At 36.5% G+C, this 24,435-nt stretch overlaps 1 protein-coding gene and 1 long non-coding RNA gene across 2 annotated transcripts in view; one reads left to right on the forward strand and one right to left on the reverse strand.

Annotated features, from left to right (window-relative positions):
* WDR72 (WD repeat domain 72) overlaps window positions 1–24,435 on the forward strand; it is a 212,792-nt gene that overhangs the window by 89,379 nt on the left and 98,978 nt on the right. The window lies entirely within an intron of this gene.
* The window catches only part of LOC117802367, a 481,710-nt gene that overhangs the window by 50,449 nt on the left and 406,826 nt on the right, over window positions 1–24,435 (reverse strand). Inside the window, exons 4-5 of the long non-coding RNA XR_004625626.1 lie at window positions 15,682–15,774; window positions 4,742–4,862 (exon numbers count right to left, since the gene is read on the reverse strand). This is a non-coding gene — a long non-coding RNA (uncharacterized LOC117802367). The remainder of the gene's footprint in view (window positions 1–4,741; window positions 4,863–15,681; window positions 15,775–24,435) is intronic.

Consider the following 24,435-nt stretch of genomic DNA (forward strand, 5'->3'; position numbering starts at 1 on the left):
AAGTATTCATCAAGCCCCTAAGAAACACACAAATCTAAGATCGTAACTTTTTTTCAGTTAAATAGTCTGGTTGTCATCATCAGTTCACTTGCAGGCTGGATATGCTAGCCTAGAAACGTGAGTAAAAGTTAAACATACCAGGCATTTTAATTTTTTAGTTTAACCTAGGGACAGTGTGACATAATTTATTAAAGCATGGCTTTAAATTGCCTCCATTTACATTAATGATTTTATAGAGATATTGTAAAAACTATGAATTCTGTAGTCTTGTCCATATCATAGATACTAGTGCCCACGACTGTTTAGGGACTTTTTCCTCCCTCATTTCTTCTTCCCTTTCTTTCTTTCTTTCTTTCTTTCTTTCTTTCTTTCTTTCTTTCTTTCTTTCTTTCTTTCTTTCTTTCTTCTCAGTTGTAAATTGCTTTTGCTTTTTAAAAACCTGTGATTTCCCAAATTTGTTAAGACCCTGCTTCTTGTAGGACCCAAAGGTCTCTAACCTACTGAGAGTTCTATACCTGCTAGGATGCAAATTCACTTCAGTGGATTCGGATGTTCTGTTGTTAGACACTTTGCCGGTTCTGATGACAAAGCAATGGTAAATGGTACCTTCTGCAGAACCTTGGAGTTTCCTCAGTGACCAAGGTATCATCCTGTATCAGGAGTATCTTGTGTTGATATCCTATTGTTTATCTCCACCACAGTGGATGATATTTTCAGGTGTAAAAAATGAAATTTCTAGACATTCAGATGTTGAGTTAACTAAAAGAGTTAGTGGCTTGTAACAGGAAAGAAAAGAAGGAGAATAAAATCTTTCTTCTTGAAAGCTGGTAATATCACTTATTGACTGAGAGTACCATCTGGACCCATTTAAAGGAATCCCAACAGGAACACTACTTCTGTACCAATGACTTATGTTGAAACTGGTCCTAAGAGAGCTGCAAATGCAAAAATGTAACAGGAAGCAATTCTCAGAAAAGAAAGCATTTATTCTCATGGAATGTTTCCCCTATGTTGGTAAAAACAAAATGTATTAAGACTTTAGCTTTATTCATTGGAACTAAAAGAGCATGAACTTACTGAAGAATATATCCAGCTAATATCCCCATTCGTTTTTCTGAATTGCATTTTAATAGTGACATCCTGGAGGCACAACCAGATCTCTATATCCCTGAATGGCATTCATGACATTAAACGCAAATAATGACATAAATGACATTATTTGCAATTCTCTATATACAGTGAAGCTCATATTACTGTGGAAACAGCTGTTTTGATCCTAAATTAAAATATCCTGCATAAGCTTTGGGTCCAAGTATGATCATTTCATCAGATATAAAAAAAAAAAAAGGTCATAAATACTGCTGTGAGCATCAGGGACTTGTCATACATATACTTCACTCCTTGCAAAATCACATAGGAATGAAAATTTTAGGTTTTGGGGATTTTTTGGGGATTTCACATGTTGTCCCAGACCTGATGGTGTCTAGAAAGCCGGTATGAAAGCTCGCAAAATATAAAGTCGTACTCACATTTATCAGTCTTCCTGCTTATATGAGAGGTCTCTGGTCATTACACAGAAGTTGGTCCTCTCTATTTACTCTCTGGTAGCAAATGTTTTGTTTTCCCTTTTGCTCCTTGAAGTAAAATTTTAGTCTGGTTGCATAAAGAGTAGTCATGGAGGAGCACAAGTTCACCAGAGCCTTTATTTCCACTTTCGGCACTGTGCCGCGTTAGAACTCGAAGTGATCAGGTTACCTGTTTTCCCCTCTTCTTTCTTTACTGAGAGGATTTTAGAGCCTAGTCCTGATTGAATCATACAGTAAATTAGGTTTAGATCCAGTACTGGGCCTGTTGGTTCCTGTCTCCACTCTCTCAGTCCCAGTGTAACTGCGTGCCCTGACAGATGGAGCCTGCAGCCAGGCTCTCTGACCTGCCGAATTCTGCTCACTCCTGGGCTCCCATGTTGTCCTGTCTTCACTTACCCACCCATTTCCTTCAATAAACATTCATTGCTAACTAAGCAGGGGATCCAGTGGACTAAAAGTCAGTTTGGGATGGCTCCTATAGTCCTAGAATTCCAGAATTCCCTGCTTTTGGTGTGATTAGCTGATAGGATTTAACTTTTGTTTGGATCTCTGATTTTTCTCTTCTTTTCTCTAATCAATCCTGCTTAGGATTCCTTCCAGGTTGCCTTTCCAGGAACCAGAAACCTCAATCTCAGCTCTCATGGATGACTACTCTGGCTTCTTCTTCAAAATGATGGTGTTTTAATTTTTTATTGCTACGTAACAAATTACTACGATCGTAGAGGCTTAGAGCCATACACATTTATTATATCACAGCTGCTTCTGTGCCAAGAGTCTGGCATGGCCTGGTTGGATTCTCTATGCAGGGTCTCCCATGGCTGAAATTTAGGTAGCCTGCAGTTGCTGTGTCATCTGAGGCTGGGGGCCCTTTTCCAAGTTTATTCAGGTTATTGGCAGAGCTCAGTTACCTGTGGTAGTGGGACTGGGCTCCCTGTTTTCTTGCTGGCTATCAACCCCGGGACCACAGATACCTTGCCAGATAGCCCCCTTAGTCTTGAAACCAGCAGCAGAGAAATTGTTTTGCATCAAGTCTGCTTATACTTTGTATCTCTGACTTCTCCCTCTCCCAGCAACTATTAAAAAACTCTCAGCTTTCAAAAAAATCTATGTGAATAAATCAGGATGACTCAGATAATCTCCCTATTTTAAAAGTTAACTTCTGAAACCTTAATTACATCGGCACAGTACCTAGATTTGTGTTTGGTTGAATAACTGGAAGAAGGCATATTTCACAAGGGGCTGAGAATCTTGGGGGAATTCTTACAATTCTGCCTACAGATGGGAAGTTGTTCTAACTCAGTGTGGCTGCTATTACCTTCTTCGGGTTCTGGAACATTTAACTCTGCCTAAGTGCCCTGATTAGCTGTCCTAGTACTAATCATTTCTGAAATTTGAATCAAGACTCTTGGAGGGGCGCCTGGGTGGCACAGCGGTTAAGCGTCTGCCTTCGGCTCAGGGCGTGATCCCAGCGTTATGGGATCGAGCCCCACATCAGGCTCCTCTGCTATGAGCCTGCTTCTTCCTCTCCCACTCCCCCTGCTTGTGTTCCCTCTCTCGGGCTGTCTCTATCTCTGTCAAATAAATAAATAAAATCTTTAAAAAAAAAAGAAAANCTCTTGGGACCTCTTCATCCGGTCTATTCCTTTGAGGAGTTGGCCCCTGCCATAGGAGATCTGTCTCTTTTGTCCCTTAAGTCAAACCCTGTTTAGCCGAAACCATAGCATGGCATCGATCATCATACAACAGAGTATGGAAGGTATAATGTGGGTCCTGTCTTCCTACATGGTTATCATGAGGCTTAACCAAGAAAATAATCTGACAATGGGTATGGCTCTCCAAATCTAAGAAGTTACCTAAATCTAGAACTTTCATAAAATTCTAGAACTTTATCATATGATTAGCAGTCTGACATCTTTAATTACTAAGGACCTATCTTTTCTTCAACTTTGTCATTTATAATTAAAGTCAGTTTATAAATAATAAATTGTCTTTAAGGTCTCTTAAGCATATTTTTCCTTTTTGCTTTTGATGTTCAGTTATGTTGATAATCAGCTTAACCAATCTTTAGAACATGTTATTTACCTTAGGTGTGAAATGTCTGGTGTTACCAAGGATGCACAGAATTAGGATGACAGTAGTAGAAAGCTATCAGTTTTGTGTATATTTCATTCAAAAATTTATTTTTCTTCTTATGATAATTCTATTAATCATAAAAAATTCTGCCATGAAACATACATCTGACTTAAGCGATCAACTCTCTGTGTTACTCAAGGGAACAATTGGGATCAGATAGAGCAGATTCAGTGAGTAGCACCGGAAGTAAGTTTCTGGATAAGCAACAGTGCCCTGCATATTGGTTTGCTTTATTTTCTTCTGGCCCAGTTACAGGACCACAGTTTGATGGGTTTTTTTCTTTAACCTAATACTCTGTTTCCAGTGATTCTAGGACTAAGCTCTTGAACTTTAAAACATTATATTCTTATTTATCAGAATTCAGTTTCATAACAGGAAGTAATTATCAAAATCTGTTTATTCTTTACTAATGGATTAAACTTAATGATTTGGGGTCCTTGTTTTATCTTTTTGCAAAGCAAACATTGTAAGTGGTGCTTAATTCACAGACAAATCATGAAATATAACAGAACCAAACAATATAATCTACAAGACACTCAGCACTCCATTATGTATAAATGAAACATTATGTCCGTTCATAATTTTACAGCCCTCTTACAGTTTCCTGGTGTCTTTTTGATAAATCATTTAATGTGGTTGCTTTTAATTCCCATTTTCAGGATATACTGGATTTCATTCAGAGTAAACATTCAACACTGTACTGTAATGAAAGGTTTCCTAACTTGACAATTAGAGCAGGTATAGTTGGTGGTTCTTAAGTGATACTTGGGAAAGAATTTAAATTGGAGTATTTCCTATCCTCTGGTGACTTTTGCTTGTTTGTTTCCAAGTTCTGGCCACCTTGATACATAATTGAAACCTATAAAGTATCTCCTTTAATATTTCAAAACGTTCATAAGATTCAAACTGCTAATCAGTATTATTGTTACGTAATTTGCATTGTATTTCTTAAGCTGAGAACTTGTATTTTCCTTCCTTAGCGGAAATGTCTTCTGAGTTTTAAATTTGATTTTGACACTTACCTTGGAGGTGGTGTAAATGTCCTATAATGATTACACATATTCTTCAGCTGTGTGACGTTCCAATCTGTTGAGCCCACATCATGGTTTATGAATTAGTCTTTTCAGCTTCCACCAGCATGACCTGAATGGGAAGAAAAGAGCCTTGGAGATGGACATTCAATTAATATTAATCTGAGTTGTATTCATCCTCAGAATAAAATCCAAAATTATGAAGCATATGTGAATAGAAAAATGTCAGCTGTAGATTTGGGACCATAACACAAATATTTAAGTCCCAGCTACTTGGCTTTATTTAAAAAACTCGTATTTCCCTGACTGTTAGTCTTCTGCCAGAATCTTTTCTCTCTGGTTCTTCACCTTGAAGTCTAAGCTTCAATGTCATTTCCCTTAAAGTAAGTAGCAGCGCACGTTCCATTATTCTCTTTCTCAGCATCCTTTTTATTTCATTTTTTATCTTCTCCACCCTCCACAACAATATAAACTTGAAGAGGGCAGTGACTGGCTCTGCTAGTTTATCACAGTGTCCTCATCACCTAACCAATGTCTGACACAAGGCAGGCATTCAGAAATATTTGTTAAATAAACTCCCGGACAGAGAGCTGATAAGGTATAAACATGAAAAATAGGTGGTAAGAAGTTGGAGGATACAGCCTTTCTTGAATTCTAGAGAGGAAAAAAAAAATGACTTCTAGAAATAAAATACATATTTATTTTGCTAGACAGTTGCTTTAAGTCCAAATTGGGTTTACATGTGACTTGATCTTACAGAAAGGTGACCTAGCCCCCCCCCAAAAAAGTCAATAACAACAAAGAAAAGAAGCTGTTGAACACAACTGCTACCCCACTGATATTTAAACACAAGTCCCAAGCAATTCAAAAGTTTATAAGGCATATTGATATTTAGACTGGTCCAAATCAATTCAGAAGTTTATAAGAAAAAATTTATTAGACACTGGTGATGAAATGTAGGATGTTTAGCACACTGGGAGGAAAGATTCACTGTGGGTATGATGGGCACAATGGTGAGCTGATATAGATTCCGGAAGATGAAAAGGCTGTGTGGTGAGATGGTTTCTTAAACCAGTAAAGTTTATATTATTGCCCCGTTCACTTGCCCTTAAATCTCAGACTCTTTTTTCTAGTAACAAAGTTATCTAAAATAAGCACTCAAAAATAGCCTGAGGATTATAGAGTATATCATAGGCCCTCTGCTTCCTTCAAATAATTACTTTACTTAGCCCTCCCCTCAGTACAAAACCCCTGAAGCCAGCAACAATCTAATCAACAGGTTTGTAATAACTTTTAGAAATGTAAGTGTAATAAATATGAAGAGGCCTGATTTATGTTTCATTTCCCAACGCAGAGTCTCTGGTCCAACCCCACATCCCTCAAGTGGCATAGTTTGCTTCTTACTTTTGCAGATCACTTGCAAATTGCTGAACTCTCTCTGATGAGAGGTTGGTGAGGAGGGCTGATTCCACCCTGTGATGTGTATCACAGTCAGTGCTTTTAGTTAACTCTTTCATGTGGGAATGTAAAGTAGTGTGCTGGGTTAGCAGTCTCGGGAGATACCAAGCCTCCTTTGATTTGCTCTTCGTCCCCATCTCACCTCCAGGGAGGAAGCATCTCAGTAATTGAGGACAAGCCAGTGCTCCTCCACGTGGCTGCCTTGCTGACCCTGCTCCCCATGTGTCTCCTCTTGCCTTATCTCATGTACAGATACTCTTCTCTCCACCTGGTCCAGTCCTACCCACAGCATCTGCATGCTCTATTTAACACACACCTACTAGTTAAACACTTGTGAGTTAACTATGGATTTTTCTTAGTTTCTCAGTTAGGCCTTAAGTTCCTTAAAAACAAAGAACTGCTATGTCTGTATGCTCTATTAAGTGTTGTAGCATGGAGTACAGAAGAAAATACTTTATTCACAGTAAATATTCATTGAACCTACCACGTGCCAGACACTTTTCTTGACTCAGGAAATTTCAATCAAGTCCTGGTTGTCATGACACTTGTGACTTATGTTTTGAAAAGATCACTTTGGTTGCTATGTGGAAAATTAGATTGGCAGGTGGCGGGGTGGTGAGAAGGAAACTATTGTATAGGTGCAGCAAGAAAAGGAAATTACTGATGAATGTTGGGTTTTTGAACATCGAATTGAAAAAAGCCATGATTCCATATGTGTGTTTTGTGGACCTGCATCCCAAAGTGCTCCTGGAGCTGCTGTAGATGGCAAGACCCATGCTGTCCACACAATACAGAAGTGATGTTAGGTCTAACTCTTACGGATGAATGAGATTTTGCTGTGGGCAACAGCAGATCCAAACCCCAGAATATAAAGAGGGGTGGTGAATAGGGGACTGATGAGAAATTGACAAGACTGGAGATAGACTATATAGTGGGAATGGTGGAAGATGACTGTATCTTGTAATCCTGCAGGAAAATGAAAAGAAGTCGGTGAACCTGGCCTTGGACTTCAGAGAACAACTTATAAATGGAGTGGAAAATCACATAAGTGACATAAAAAAAACCAGTACAAGCTTTAGAATCCTCTGTTAAAATATAACTTACCTGAATCAGGGATATTTAATACCTTAAATTACATGCTTTATACTTACATTGTGATATTGCCTTGAAAAAAATATTTTTGTATATATTTAAAATTCCTGTTAATAGAACAGGCCAGGGGTTGACAAGCTTTTTCTGTAAAGGACCAGAGAGTAAGTATTTTTTGCTTTGTGATCCATACAGTCTCTCATAACTATTCAACTTTGCCTTCACAATACCAAAACAGCCATAGACGATCCATAAACAAATGAACATTTCTGCGTTCCAAAAATATTTTATTTACAAAAAAAGAGGTGGTAGGCAATATTTGGCCTGTTGGCCATGATTTTCTAACCCCCACAGCAGGCAGTATTGTGATGAGATTCCCTTATAATTTGATGTCAAAGGCTACAAGAGGAGTGGAAGCTTTCCACTGGAAAAAGTGTATTTGATTATTGTCATTAACAGATATTCTTATAATGCTCCCTCTTTGCTAAAAGTTGTAACTGTTTCAAATCAATCTGGGGACCCTGGTTTGTGAAATCCATTTTGGCATTTTGGACATTTTTGTCATTTTGCCCCCAGTGCTTATTTCTTTAAGGTAGTCTACAAACTTGAGCTTGTCAGTCGATTACTCGATAACGTGGCTATTTATTATCAAGTGGTCATTTGAAAGAACTTTTTCCCATAAACTTTAATTTAAATTATATACTGTTAAGAGAGGGTATTCCTTAGGTATTGATTTCAATTTAATAAGTATATGTTAAATTGAATTGACTAAAATATCTAATGGCCACACAGAAATATATACTCAAAATAAGTGTTCAGCTGGTTATCCTTTATGTAAATACACATAAGGATCATTTCAAAGAGGAACCCCTTTTTTTATTGTTGTTGTTCTTTGGTTTACTTAGTGGTAACCAATTCCAACTAAGTTATTTTTTCCTCCAAGCTACATCCTTTCTGACCTTTTGGCCAATTAGAAGCTTATTAGTATGATGTTCAGAAGGCATGAACATGGTAGAGCTGACTTGCATGTCATAGTTGGGAAGCTGAGGTGTTTGGAGTAAGTCAAATCAGCATATCTACAGCACATTCTCTTTTAATTAGTTTTCTTCTCTAAGGGGTACATACAGAGTAATTTAGCAACATATACTTGTTGTCTTAATTAACAGTTATATACAGAGATTAGTACAAAAATGTAAGGAAACAGTTGCTTTTAAAGAGAGCACATAGGACATATGGGAGCATGTACCTTTCCTGCCTCATATAATTTAGTTTTTTAATGAAATTGCCTAAGCTGCTTTTAAATTTAATATTGAGAACTTTTTTTTTCTATTAGTGTCATTGAAGTTTTATAGAATGCAGATGACACCAATGTTGAATTGTGAAGTATTTATTCAAACAGTTGTGACCACCTTTCAGAAATGGGAGGGAAAAAAATGGTTTATGTGTCTTGTTCTAGTTTCTAGAAAAAACATAAAGCACATAAGCAAGTGAGACCACATTTATATGGCGGAAAGGACACTGGAGTGGAGTAGTCGATTTGTATTCTCATTTCAACTTCGGCACTTCAGTAGTTAGGTTGATTGCATGATTCTATTTTTTTTTTAAAGATTTTATTTATTTATTTGACAGAGATAGAGACAGCCAGCGAGAGAGGGAACACAAGCAGGGAGAGTGGGAGAGGAAGAAGCAGGCTCATAGCGGAGGAGCCTGATGTGGGGCTCTATCCTGTAACGCCAGGATCACGCCCTAAGCCGAAGGCAGACGCTTAACCGCCGTGCCACTCAGGCGACCCTGATTGCATGATTCTTGGCTCAGAGCTCCCAGGACCCTTAGAACTTCCTGCAAGAAGAGCCATAAAGCTATCTTTTGTTATTCATAACAAACCTTTCAACCACACCAGAGTTTATGTTAATGAGGTCAGTTTTGTAAAGGCCCCCCGGATGGGGGCTGGTTGCCAGGATGCCAGGAACCAACCACGTGCTTAGATGGTTGGAACTTTAAGCCCCACCTGCTCATCTCAGTGCGCAGGAGATGGCCTGGAGGTTGAATTAATCATCAGTGGCCAATGATTTAATCAACCATTCCTTTGCAATGAAGTCTCCATAAAAACCCAAAGGACATGTTTCAAAGAACTTCTGGGTTGTTGAAAGAGGGCATGGAAGCACCCTGCTCCTTCCTACCTACCTTGCCCTATGTAGCTCTTCAACTTGATGCTTCATTTGTATCCTCTAATATCCTTTGTAGCAAACTGGCAATCAAATAAGCAAAACTGTTTTCCTGAGTTCGGTGAGCCATACTAGCCAATCACTAAACCTGGGGAGATGGTCATGGGAACCCCCCATCTATAGCTGATTGATGAGAAATACAGGTGACAACCTGGACCTCTAACAGACATCTGCAATGGGGCGGTCTCATGGGACTAATCACGTAACCTGTAGTGATGTTATCTGCAGATAGGTAGTGTCAGAATTGAGTTAAATTATAGGACACATGCCCCACCTGGTGTCTGAGAATTGCTTGGTGTGGGGAAAACTTCTCACCCATCTGGTGTCAGAAGTATTGAGAGTACAGAAGTTTGAGCATGATGGTAGTAGAAGGGTAAAGAAGAAACACAGGAGTGTTTTTCCTTTTGTAACTACCCGTCTACCTCTCCATTCATCTACTGATAAATCAAGTTGCCTATGGTCTGGAGAAGGATAGGCTAGCAGCAAACAATGCCCCAGATCTCATTAACTAAAAGCAAACCAAGTTTATTTCTTATTAACTCCATGCACCAATCTGAAGTGAGAAGGGGGTCTCTGCTCTTCATGGTCTCAAAAACCAAACTAATGAAGCTGAAGCCTTGTGCTGGGAAAGACTGGAAGCATTTAGTAAATATACTAATGACTACTTGGATATTAATTTTTAAGACCCTTTTATCTATAAAAGTATAAGAAATTTTATGGCAATGACTTGTTGCTTTTTTTTTCTCTAAGTTTTTATTTAAATTTCAATTAGTTAACATATAGTATAGTATTAGTTTTTAGGTGTAGAATTTAGTGATTCATCATTTATATACAATACCCGGTGCTAATCACAACACGTACCCTCCTTAATCCCCATCACCTATTTCACCCATCCCCCTGCCCACCTCCCCTCCGGCAACCCTCAGTTTGTTCTCCATAGTTAAGAGTCTGTTTTCTGGTTTGCCTTTTTTCCCCGTCTCTGTTCATGTTTTATTCTTAATTCCACATATGAGCGAAATCATATGGTATTTGTCTTTCTCTGACTTATTTGCTTAGCATAAGCAATACTCTCTAACTCCATCCGGATCATTACAAATAGCAAGATTTCATTCTTTTTAATGGCTGAGTAATATTCCATAATAAATACCACATCTTCTTTATCCATTCATCAGTCAGTGGACATTTGAGCTCTTTCCGTAATTTGGTTATAATGCTGCTTTAAATATCAGGGTGCATGTATCCTTCAAATCAGTAGTTTAACCACTCTAACAGGTGTGAGGTGACATCTCATTACAGTTTTGATTTGCATTTCCCTGAGATGAGAGATGTTGAGCATCTTTTCATGCGTCTATTAGCCATTTGTATTTCTGCTTCGGAAAAATGTCTACTCATGTCTCCTGCCCATTTTTTAACTGAATTATTTGTTTTTTGGGTGTTGAGTTTGGTAAGTTCTTTATAGGTTTTGGATACTAATCCTTTATCAGATACTTCATTTGCAAATATCTTGTCCCATTCTGTAGGTTGCCTTTTAGTTTTGTTAATTGTTTCCTTCACTGTACAGAAGCTTTTTATCTTGATAACATCCTGATAGTTTATTTTTGCTTTTGTTTCCCTTGCCTCAGAAGACAAGTGTAGTAAGAAGTTGCTGCCTGTGTTCTCCTCTAGGATTTTGATGATTTCCTGTCTCACATTTAGGTCTTTCATCAATTTTGAATTTATTTTTGTGTATAAGGAAGTGTAGGAAAGTAGTCCAGTTTTATTATTCTGCATGTTGTTTTCCATTTTTCCCAACACCATTTGTTGTAGAGACTGTCTTTTTTCCATTGGATATTCTTTCCTGCTTTGTCAAAGATCAATTTGTGGATTTATTTCTGGGTTATTTGTTGTGTTCCATTGATCTATGTGTCTGTTTTTGTGCCAGTACCATACTAATGTGATTACTACAGCTTTGTAATATAACTTGAAGTCTGGAATGGTGATGCCTCCAGTTTTGCTTTTCTTTCTCTCTCTCTCTCTCTCTTTTTTTTTTAGATTATTTATTTATTTATTTGAGAGAGAGTGTGAATGAGAGAGAATGAGAGCACGAGTGAAGGCAGCAGCAGAGGGAGAAGCAGAGTCCCCACTGAGCAGGGAGCCTGATTGCAGGGCTCGATCCCAGGACCCTGGGATCATGACCTGAACAGAAGGCAGACGGCTCCACCGACTGAGCCCCCCAGGGGCCCCAGCTTTGCTTTTCTCCTTCAAGATTGCTTTGGCTATTTGGGGTCTTTTGCGGTTCCATACAAATTTTAGGGTTGTTTGTTCTAGCTCTATGAAAAATGCTGGTGGTATTTTAACAGGGATTGCATTGAATGTGTAGATTGCTTTGGATAGTATAGACATTTTAACAATATTTGTTCTTCCAATCCATGAGCATGGAATGGAAAAGTATGGTTCCTTTCCAGATTTCTACTTCAAAAAGTTAAGAATCTCCTTGGATGTTGTGATTATGGATAAGGTTGATTTCATTTTGTTTATTTATATTTTTAACACTATGTAAGTGGTATTACTATTGTTCATTAAAAGCAGAAACAATATAGCAAACATTATTTTTCTGAAGTTATTCTCATTCAAATGCCCCTTATCTTACTAATTTTTTAAAACTATAATTATATATAAATATCTTTAGTCTCTTCAATAATTCAGAATTTGGTGCCTAACATTTTGTATTCTGTATTATGATTTTATAATAATGAAATGTATCTTTTCAAGTTTCCAGACTGAGTCATATTATTTTTTAGTCTTTCTGTGTGCAGAAATAATTCCACTCCTTCACACCTTTTTCCTGAAATCCAGTCAGATTTATCCAGCATTCTAATGGAGTCCTCGCCATAGCTTTGCACCAATATAAGCAATTCTTCTATTCTGTCTCTAGTACTGGGATGCTGTATATTTTGGAGGAATTTTGGGCTTCAGTAGAACGTTAAGTAGGTTTATCAGCAAAGACCCTTGATTATTATTAGACTTTATTTTTGTTTTGATTTAGTATCTTAGCTTGGGCTGTTCTCCCAAAATACCCTAGACTAGGTGGCTTGTAGAAAACAGAAATTTATTTTCCACAGTTCTGGAAGCTGGGAAGTCCAAGATCCAGTTAACCAGCTGATAGGTGTTTGGTGAGGGCCCTTTTCCTGGTTGCAGATGGCTGTCTTTTTATTGTATTTTCACATGGTGGAAACAGAGCTGACTAGTTCTCTAAGCTCTTATAAGGGCATTAATCCCATACACGAGGGCTCCACCCTCATAACCTACCTACCTCTCTACATCCCCACCTCCCAACATCATGGTATTGAGATTAGCATTTCAACATGTGAATTTTGGGATGACACATTCAGTCCAGAGCATTTGGTTATGTGAATAGTTTCCATAATCACTATGTAGCCATACCTCAACTTTCCTTTTTTTCCCCTGAAGTTGATTGTGTCACTAAAGTATTTTATTGTCTAGAAAGGAGATTTCGTTGTGCATTTGCTTTTCAGAATTACTTAGAGAACCCTAAAACTTCAAAGCTGATACTTGATTTTTATCCCTTTGTAGAAGGTGGAGACACACCTGTGATTGTGGTTCCTTGTAGGGGAAGATGCATTTGTCCCTAACCTTTGTCTCTAGTCTCTTAGCCAATTCCCAAGCTAGAGTGCCCTGAAAAATTTTTTCTGACCCCAAGTGATTTTTTTGTCTTTTTTTTCCCCTCTATCGCTCCCTTTCTCCCTGAACTTGTTAGCTCTTCAAACATGATGAGTGGTTTAACTCTCAATCTATTATACCTATTGTTTCTCACTTGCCTGCAGCTAAATCTATTTGCCTATTAGAAATTTAGTTGACTGCTGAGACGTTATTTTGGAAATACCATAACAATACTAGCTTCTTGGACTTTAGAAGCACAAAATATAGAAATAAAAAGCCTTGAACAATTTGGTAATATTATTGGGGCTTTGGTTATTATTTTTTGTTGTTGTTTACTGCAATCAGGAAGCTGTTAAGAATTAGAACTAATAAATTGAACTTGAAAGTTAAAAGACAAAAACAAAAACTTGCTTCTTTTTTTAGTCATTTAAAAATAAACTTACTGAGTTATAATTGTGATTTACAGAAAATAGTCACATTTCAAGAGTGATACAGAAATAATAGATTTTTAAAAATAAGCATATTCATTGCCTTGTCCCTTTGAGATAGTGTTACTATGCCTCCAGTCTCACTGAGACTTCCTAGTACATGCCTATTTTTCCAATGTAATTATTAATAGTGTTCTATTTCACTCTCAAAAGTGGCTTGGTAGAGACAATAAATTATGTGGTGACTTCATTTAAAGGACCAGGCTTCAGTTTAAGTGAAGAAAATTTTATATATCTTCTACTTTAGGTAGGTAAAATTTTCTAAATATTCAAATAACCATGATGATATACTAACACATGATATACTGTATTAATGAAATACAAAGCTGTTGATGATTAATCATTTCCCTTTCACATCCTGATATGTAAAAATACTAAAATCTCCTTCCAGCAAGTGAATGATGTAGTTTAAGAGAAAAAAAATTATTTCTAAGTCAAATTAAAGTCTTCATTTTTACTTCATTCAACATTATAGTCTTAGTTTTTTTTCTGTATATAGTATAACTTTCTTGATGCATCATTAATTTAAAAGAGAAAACATGCATGATACCATTGCACAGTAACGAAAAATAAACCCTGCCTTTTCAAATGGGCTATTATTACAGTAATTAAAATGTAACCAAGTAACCCTTAGTCATACTTTACGAAATTCTGCCCTTCCTCAGATGAAAAAATGAAATCTACAGTCAAAAAAGAAGCAAGCAGTTCTATCCATTAGCCAGAGTCAGAGGGTGCACTTTAAAACTGGAGATTTTGTAGGATACACTAACGATATTTTACACTCATAAACCAGTTTGAAGCCTGAAACACAATTTCATTTATCTTTATATTCTAAGCTTTATAGTGTCACAGAAAGTGTCCATCTGTTCAGCTGAGATTGCTTCAAATAGTGAGTGGTCAGAAAGACTTAGATGATAAAGGTCAGAGGAGCCTCTTGACCCTGTGATACTTGCCAAAGCAATTGGAGCATCGGGACTGATGCACCATGAGATACAGTTCGCTAAAGCAGGCTCCACTTTAATTGGTAATGATAGCAAGAATACACAGTGAAGTCATTGCTGAAAGAAAACAAAAAGTATCCAATATAGTAATTTATTACCAGTCAGTGTGTTTCCCCCACCAGGTTGTTTTACCCCTGCAGTGGTGAGAGAAAGCAAAAAGGTACTCTAACACTTAGCTGAAAATGGATGCCCTGCTGATACCCGGGATGTGTGGTGGCCCCATGATTGCCCATGCCATTAGCTTGGTAATGTCGTCTCTATTGTAAACTCAGCTCCCCATGTTCTTCCTGTGCATCAGCTGCAGATTGAAGGCTTTCTCCTTTGTCTTCTATTTGAGCTGCCAATCACTCTGCTCTCCGCCAGCCCTTTGGAGGCAGACAGTTTTTACTGGCAACAACTATCTCCAGCAACCAAGGGCTCAACGGATCTGAAAACGAATGGCTGGCACTTTCATTTACACTTTGTTGTTTGATTTATGCATTGTTGGGAGGCTTGTTCATTCCTATCGTTCCACCAATGGTTTTTCATATCTTTGTAAGATATATGCTTTTTGTAACTGGTATATCCCTACCTGCTTATGGTTTTCTGTAAAATTAAGTCATTTGTTATAAATGTTGAAATGTAGTTGGTGCAATATGAGCAAAGCCCTGTGTAGATCTTTTTCATTTAGTCAATCAATTAAAAAAAAACCTTTTAAAAATAGTTACTGGTTTCTGTCAGTGACGATAAAATTCCCATGGAGAAATATAAATGAGCTCTTTTGAACATCTAGATTTTTTTTCCATAAAAATATCTTAAGATAAACTATATATAGCACTGAGAAAAGATAGATTAAAGGAGAAAAATACCTAATTGCTAGCACAAACACAGTAAAATAAATCTTATTTCACTTTTCCAGTTGTTTTTGGGAGATGCAGTTTGTGTTTTAGTTTGTTTTTGTGTCTGCTTTAAAGTGTCCACTCCACCCTTATTGAATGAATAAAGATCAGTAAGCATATGGGTACTCTTACCTTCCTCAAATACTTGATTTTACTTCAAGGATCACTTCATTTCATGACTCAGAGATGCCCCATTTTCCTCAAGTCATGATAGAAAATTTATTCCTGAAATAATTATATAGAAAGCAATATTAACTTAGCATTTACAATTAAACACAATACTTAAACTTGGTTATGTTTTTTTATAACTGAAGGTCCAAGTAGTGCTTTAAAAGTTCATTACTATAAACATTTTTAATGGATAAAGTAATCTTTCATACATTGAGTTTCCATATATAAAATTCAATGGCATGTTATTGTAATTCTCCATGGAAATGTCTTTCCAATTAAAGTCTAGACATTTTAGGTTAGATCATAGAAATTACTAAATTGTTGAAGTGTTATTTTCTCTCTATACACACAAACATATACACATTTCAGCTTTTAATTTAAACAAAGATCCTTTAGGATTATTCTGGATTAAAACTAGACACATAAGGAGTTAGAAAGCTCCAGACCAGATTCAGCCTCTCCTCCACTAGATGTTTTCATTTTGACCAGGTTCTCAGCACTGCACTTGATTACCCCAAAGGCAGTTTGGTGGGAAGCATGTCCTAAACCAGCTCCTATCTATTTTAGAAACTATAATGCTTTATGCTTCAAAACAACTAGGGACTTCAGTTTTGAAGGCTGGAATGGAGTTTTATCATCTTTTCAAGGCCAGACAGGGGAAGGCATTTCAGGGGAAAAAAAATAATAAATTCTAATATCCTGTCTCTGAATTCCAAGGGATTGTTGGACTTGCTGATTTAAAGTCTTCTACTCAATAAGCATTGAGTTATTGTTACATTAATTAATTAATCAATTTGCTGCTGATACAGAGACCAGGCACTCATTATGCTCCATGTCATAAGTATTCATAAGCCAAAGAATTTTTAAGTCAATATCTAGCTTCGCTTTGAATTCTGTTTTTTAGACCAAGGAATTCTAAGGTGAAAATGGTGTGAAAGCTTTTTAATACTGGAAAAATGTTTATTTATCATTATATTTATTAACAGCTCCTTTATTTTTCTTTCTAATTAGTGTTTTCTACTTTCAAATCAGCCAAAAGACAAGGCAGCAGGCAAAGGGAGCCCATTCATCAGGAATGTGTGTCTTGTTAAGAAAATAACTGGTGTGTTAGGAAAGAGGGTAAACCAATGTGGGACTCTCCATCAGCTAATGGAAATGCGTATTTTAAGGGAGGTAGCAGAGTTCCCAGAATAAGCTAAATCCCAGTGGTAAACAGCCTTCAGAGACAAGAACATAGGTAAAATAGCATTTAAGTTGTACTTTCCATGAAATTTTTATGTGGTAATGTGTATTAAATCAGTTAAAGTAGATGGCATGTCTTGATATATTTGAAGGGGGGGAAATAAAAGCATTTTCTTTTCCTGGATATCATGTCAGTAATATATACAGTAATTTGACTTTTCAGGTATGGTTTATCTTGTAATTTAAGACTTTCCAAAATACAATGTAGCAGTATTGGTTTTCATGTATCACTAATGGATCAAGGCTGAATTTTAGGAAACGAATGCTTGACAGTCCAGGGAGGACCCTGACATTTATGGATAATACAGAATCCTCTCTCACTCTTCAAGCTACAGTCCTTGTGTTAGCTTCCATACCATGATGCTGCTGTTGTGTTCCTTTCTGGACCATAAAATGAAAACATGTGTAGGTCTGTGTGCATGTATATAAGTTGTTCTTTCACAAAGAAATGAGATTGATTATATTAGAGGCTATTCTACAAATTGCTTTGTTATGTCAAAACTATTCGGCAGACATTCTTCTGTATTAGTACATACAAACTTGGTTAGATTTTTATTGAGCTCCCAATAAACATTATTTTAGCTTTTACTTTCAGAAGATATTTGATGAAGAAAGCTGTTTGGGATTATAAATTCATATGCGATCTTTACTAGTTTATGTTGTTAAAATGTACTTGATATTCTTTCAATTACCTGTCGTTACTGCATAAATCAAATTTAATGACAGGGATTAAAGAGGGGTGGTTACTCACATAAATGGACCTAGGAAAACTATCCCACCTTAGCCAACATTAAGAAAATGAATGAATCATTTTTTTTTATAAAAAGCAATGATAGGGGCTCTTGGATGGTTCAGTCAGTCAAGTGTCCAGCTCTTTGTTTTAGCTGGGATCATAATCTCGGGGTTGTGAGATCCAGCCCCGCGTCGGGATCCATGCCCGAGAGTCTACTTGAGATTCTCTCTCTCTTCCTCTCCCTTTGCCCCTCCCTGCTTGTGCTCTCTCTCTAAAATAAATAAATAAACCTTTAAAAAGCAATAATAATACCAATTTGATTATAATAATATGCTATCCCTGTTATTACTTAACTTGTTTGTTTTTTTCTTTCTTTCCTGGCAGTATTAGCAAATGCCAAAGGTTAAGAAAAAAGAATAAAAAGAATAGGAATGGAAAGAATGAAACAAATTCCCTTTATTCAAGTATAATAGTGGATAATCTATATAAAAATGAATAGGACAGAAGAACTAGTGAAACAAAAAATAAAGTTAAGCATGGTAATGCTGAAGACAAAATTTATGTGCTAATACAAAAAAACACACAAGATAGAAAATAACAGTAAGTATAAAAATTCCATTGATAATAACAATATAAAATATAAAAAATAGGGATAAATTTAATAAGAAATATTTAAGAGCCATATGAACACATGTTTTAAAAATCACTCAAAGACATAAAAAAATAACTTGATTCAATAACATCATGGACTCCCACAGGGAAAGCTCAGTATTCTAAAGATTTCCATAGTCACAAATCTATACATTTAATAACAGTAACTTTCAAAATCTCCTTGGTGAGTTTTTGGGACCTTGGTGATTTCATTATAGGATTCTGGAAAAATAAATGTATAAAGTGAGATAAGAAAAATAAGCAAAAGAGGAATGATGGGTATGGGGTTTCCTTCTCAGATGTTAAGTATATCTCTTTTTCATCTATCATCTATCTATCTGCCTGTGTGTCATAATCTATCTGTTATCTATCTATCTATCTATCTATCTATCTATCTATCTATCTATCATCTATCTATCTATCTATCTATCTATCATCTGCAGTAGAGTTCAGAAATGACTAGGCAAAAAGATAAATGGGAAGGAAAAAAGAGTCTAGGAATAAGCATGTATATAAATCGTAATTTGATCTTTTGGAAAAAATGGAACTTAAAATCATAGAGGAAAGTTAGTAAGTGGCCTTTATACAATTAAGTGTATTTTTAGGTAAAACATAAAATGATGTCCCTACTCTCTACCTTTCACAAAAATAAATTTCAGATAAATAGAAGTTTTAATATAGGAAGATAGATTACTAGGGGAAAATAGGTAATACTATTTTTAGTAATTACATTGTGAAAGTCCTAAGAGTGGCAAAATTCAGATACATGAAACAAAAATTATAGTTTTTACTATTTAAATTTTTTAAAAAAGATATTGTAGAAATTCTCAAAATCTATAAATTTAAAGCCAAATGAGACTTGAAAAATATTTGCAATATATTTGAGGATTAATATCTTTACATCAAAAAGGCTCTTACAAATTGATAAGGAAAAGATAAATGGTAAATTAGGAAACAAGGCAAACAAGAACACTTAAATTGCAGAACTATACTCACTAAAAAACATCAATGCAAATTTCCTCTCAGATTAATAAACATTGAAGGAAGTTCTGAACTCTTCAATGTTGTGACAAAGTAACTTACATGCATTCACTTTTGGTTAAGGTGTGTTTTGAAAGAAACTGCTGGAGCATAGTCTAACAGTTTAATGAATATTTTAAAGGTATATATCTTTTCCATCTGAAATTTCACTTTAAAGAATTTTTAAAAGACCTAGGAAAGCATCCTATGATTTTAAGCACAAACATGCTCAGAGAAGTGATAGAAAACAGTGATTTCCATTTGTAATCTATAGAGAAATGGCTTATTTAAGAAACACATTTGTCCTTTTCCAAATTACCCCAAATTCTGCTTCAGTAAAATTTTGAAGAGACATAGTCCAAAGTCAGGGCAAGGACATCCAAGGACATCCAGGAGCCAGGAGTGCAGGCATGCTAGCTGGGTAGACAGGAACCCACTGATGAAGGCAATCTGTTATGGGGCAGCTTGACTCTTGACTGACCCTGTAATTAGGTGCTTAAATGGGCTAGTGTTGTGAGGCACTTATTTTTCACTTAGGCGACAGTTTCTTAAGTGAATTTCTCTGGTCACACGAAGGTTAGAGGTGGGTTTACAGAAATGTGTATCACTAACACCCTAGGGCTGAATCCCAAGTTACCATAAGCAAAAGAATTCTTAATGTACTTTTTTATGTGCTGGGTTTTCTTTGTTATTTTTCAAAAAGACCTGAAATAACATCTTCAACTATTATGTTTCAGTACTGAACAGTCACTAGGAGGAGGATGCCATGAAGTCAGTACATTTACCCTCCATGGTTATAGGACTCAGCTTGTCTGACTCTTTAAGGCTCAAAGAAGTCCTCTGTAAAAGACTCCATGTTTTATGAACTCTTAACAGAACAGATTCCTGTTGCTGGAAGGCACTGAGGCTGAGGCATGGTCAGCTTTTTAAAGATTGGGATGGATGAAAATAGTTATGTGTGTACGTGTGTGGGCGCGCGCGTGCACACGCATGATGGTGACAAAAAGTAAATATTGGGAAGGAAATAATGTCGTGAAATACCCAAGGAAAGCAAGATGATGACTAGAAGAGATTAGAAAAGGGGAAGTCTTTTGGGGAAGTGAGTTTTCTTTGGGGGTAGATTTTCTCTAGATGGGTATTGGGGCATTCTGAGCATAAGGACAGACACAGAGGCAGAGAAGTCAGAAAAGGCTGGAAGGCCGAGACAGCAGAAGAATCAGAGAGCAGTGCCAACCACCGAGTGCAGTTAGGAGAAGAGAAGGCAAGGGTGGTGTTCAGCTGTAAGCCTAGCTCACCAGGAGAATGTTGCCGCGCGGCATGGCAGGAGATGAAGTAACTTTCTTGGTGAGGAGGCTGGTGTTACTGTAACCATGATTTAATACCCAATTGTAGAGCACAAATTATACCTTTGTGATATTTGAAAGTAAGAAAAAAATGTCTGACTTTTTAGTATTCTACTCTGAAATTTGGTGAAATGTGTGTGCCAAAAAATGTGGTTAGGAGAAAGTATACAATCCTGATTACAAATCTAGAAGGATATTTTATTTAATAAAATACCGGTGACTAAAGGTCGTTATTATTATTATTATTATTATTATTATTATTATTATTTTGACTTCTGGGACCACATCCAAATAAGGCTTTTCTGTGTTGCCATGGAGTAGAAATCCATCATTGTTTCTTCTGGTGTGATTTTTCTGTTCCAGGGTAACCCTCTGTTGTATGATTGGAAGGAAAGGAAAGCCCTGTTAGGTTGAAAGCAAAGCTGAGCATCTCTGGCTTTGCTAAGGCACCAGGAATATTTGGCAGCGATAGGCCTGTCTTTAGATAGAGCTCACCAAGGTGGCACTGGGCTTTTGTTCTCATCCCTGAAAAAGACTGTGTCTCCTGTTACGGGAAGAGACTGCACACACATAGCTGGGACCTTTTTCTGGCTCTTTGTTGGTGAAGTACCCACAGTAAGGTTGAAGTTTACTGTTGTTCACTTCTTGTCTTAGTACCATTTCATGTGTCATTCCTCTGATCATGTACGAGATAGACACTTTTTTTCATTATATGAATATTTTTGAATGCTGCTATATGCAAAATACTGATTTGGGAATTAAAAAAAGGAGGAGGAGGAGGAGGAAGAGAGGAAGGAGAAGGAGAAGAATCATCTGACATGAGTCCTGCTCGCAAATACCTCACACCAGAAAATACAGTTCCTGGGTTTAAGGAGCTTCACTTTGGGGGGAAAATTAAGCTTCCACACATGCACACTTTCTGTGACTGCTACCTAAGGGTAAGAGTGTGGATCAGAAAGTGATGGCTCAAGAGTGGAGGGAGGAAAGAGAGACTATGGGGCTGCAGTGGGCAAGGACCCATCAGTGAAGGAGGTAGGATTTGGATTTGGGGTAGAGCCCCAGTGAAGGGATCTACCTAGGTCTGCTTCATAAGCTGAGTCAAGCTTTTGGCATATAATTATTCACAGTGTCTCCTACTTTGCCTCTGCCGCATTCTCAGTATAGCTATTACATTTTCCTAATATTTCTAATAAATTCTTCTTAGTTTATTCATTTTATTTTTGCTTTTTTTCTTTCATATCTCCTTGTTCATTTTTGTGTTATTTCCTTAATTTCTCTTCAATCATTTCTTTTTCCAGTTCATTCCAGAGGATTGATTTCATCTGGAGTAGATATGTTTCAGCTTTTATTTTTTAGCGGTCTTTTTGAGTATTAGATTTCCTACATTCTGATAGTTTGGTTTACAAGCTGATTTCTAGAGGAGATTTTTTTTTCTTCTGTGTTTTTAAATTTTGATGTTTTATTTTTCTCTCTCTCCTTCCATGCTCAGCTGAAATTCTCTGTTGGTTTTATTGTTGCGTCTGTTTACTTCCTCAAGGTCCTCAGTTCAGAAGGAGGCCTGGACTCGATTGATACTGGGTGTGTGCCTGTCTGGTCAATGAACTAGCTTCTGGGTTGATTCAGTTAAGAGTTATATCACAATTTTTCTAGGTCATCCACTGCCCCCCCCCCCCCCCCCCCCCCGCCGCCCAGTCTTGACAGTATCCTCAGAAATCAAATTCTAAAGCCCAACCACCTGCTTGTAGACCTGATGCTAAGCGGACCTGTGACTTCAGCTCCATTTAGCATTTTGTTTTTCTGGTCCATGTTTGGTCCTCAGAGATACTTATTTTGTTTTTGAGCTTGGCTAAATGTTTTTTGTGTTTCTTTAAAAATATATATATTTCAACTATTATTGGTAGACATTTGGAAGAAATAGTTTGCTTCAAATTCTAAACTTTTCCATCTTCAAATCAGAGTCAATGTTTATTTTTGAAACCTCTACATTTTTCATAAAACAAAAACAACTATATGAAATTTTTGGTAGCAAAGATGTAGGCACCTACTGTAATTTCTTTTCATATCTGGGTATGTATCTTCTGTTCTTTGTGGCTTCAGTTTTGAAGATAACTTCTTCAGTATTAGATTATAAATTCATCTACACTGTAGACTTGTTTCTCGGAAAATTTTCTACTTCAAGAAATTATGTTACCTTTTCTGTAAAACTATTTGAAAAACTTTTATTGTCATATATCTTTTGATGTGGATACTTTTCCTTGAGGATAGATACATTTTGGAGAATTCCTAATATTTTTTTCTTGCATAAATTATACCTGGAATACATCAACTGTGACTTCCAATTTTTGTTTATTTGATGAATAGAAATAATTTAAAAATTTTCAGAGTAACAAGAGTACAGAATCTTTGTATTTTTTATTTGATTATTTTCTAATCTGTTACAGTGGCTTGATCTAATTAGCTCATGGGTTTTGGAGAGACCCCTCATCATAGGGTCTTTCAGATTATCACCCTTAGTTTTCTTAGGGATTGTATTTTATGTGCAGAGGGTCTCAGTGTTTACATAACTTATTAAAATATGCAGTTAAAGTTATAAGCGCACCTGGGAAAAGAAGGTTGAAAACAAGAGGAGGTAAAATTACTGGAAAGTCAGTATCTTAGCTCCTGTGATTAGCATGCAGAAAGCAGAAAGTGATCTACCAGGAGCAGAAGAAGTGGAGAGCATGGGTTAATCTGATGAGTTAGCTATTAAAAATATTAAAAATAGGTTTTATTTTTAACCCAAAAAAATGAAATGAAATTATTAAAATAATGTAATTTATTTTATTTTATATTTAAGTTTAGATTATGATTGCATTTCACACGAATTCTTTAAATGACTGTAGAACAAATCGTGTATTTTGTCTTGTGTATTTTTTTTTTCTAATTTAATTGTATGGTATACAATCTGTCGCTTTTTACCTCATTTTTGAGTTTCACAATGCAGAGTTATTTTGGAAAGGTATTGAGAAGGTAAGTTTTCCACAGACCTCTCTTTTACCCTTTGCATTAAAACATTGGTTATTTGAAGCATCTGAATTAATTTTCTCTTCTTCAGTTGCTAACTGGTCTCCTCGGCTGGATGCTTAGTTGTCAGTGGCATTGGGTGCGACTCAGGTCTGGCGTCCCTGTCTGGATTTAGTGTAATCCTTCATGTTCATTTTTAACAGCATTTGCGATCTACTTTGTGATTGGAACGCGTCATTTAATAATCAGTCAGCGCCTGACGGATGGGTGGGGTGGGACTTTGGTTAGAAAGGGAAGCATGTTTGGGTACTAGTTTTATAAGTGATCAGTTCATTAGTGAATGTTTTCCTATAATGATGGCTTTTTATTTTTTATACATCTGTGAATATGGTGTTTCCTGCAATGAATGCTTAGCTAATGAGCATCTTAGAAATAATAAATAAGAAACACTATTCTATTCTTGGAGAAATTTATGTCATATAATGTCATATGAAGAATAGTCAGGAAAAAAATGGACTTGGGAACCCTGACTTGACTATTTACCAAATGAGTAACCGAACAAGCCACTTTGCTTCTCTGTTCCTCATTTTCCTTTGGTTTAAGATCAGCTAATTTCTAAATTCTTTCTGCTCTCACATAACCGAATACCTAGAATGTTCTCTGCAGCTAGCATCTCTATGTCTTTTCACAAGTATTTAAATATTTGTATTGGGTATTACTGTG

The sequence above is a fragment of the Ailuropoda melanoleuca genome, chromosome 5 (assembly GCF_002007445.2).
Source record: "Ailuropoda melanoleuca isolate Jingjing chromosome 5, ASM200744v2, whole genome shotgun sequence".
Taxonomy (NCBI): Eukaryota; Metazoa; Chordata; class Mammalia; order Carnivora; family Ursidae; genus Ailuropoda; species Ailuropoda melanoleuca.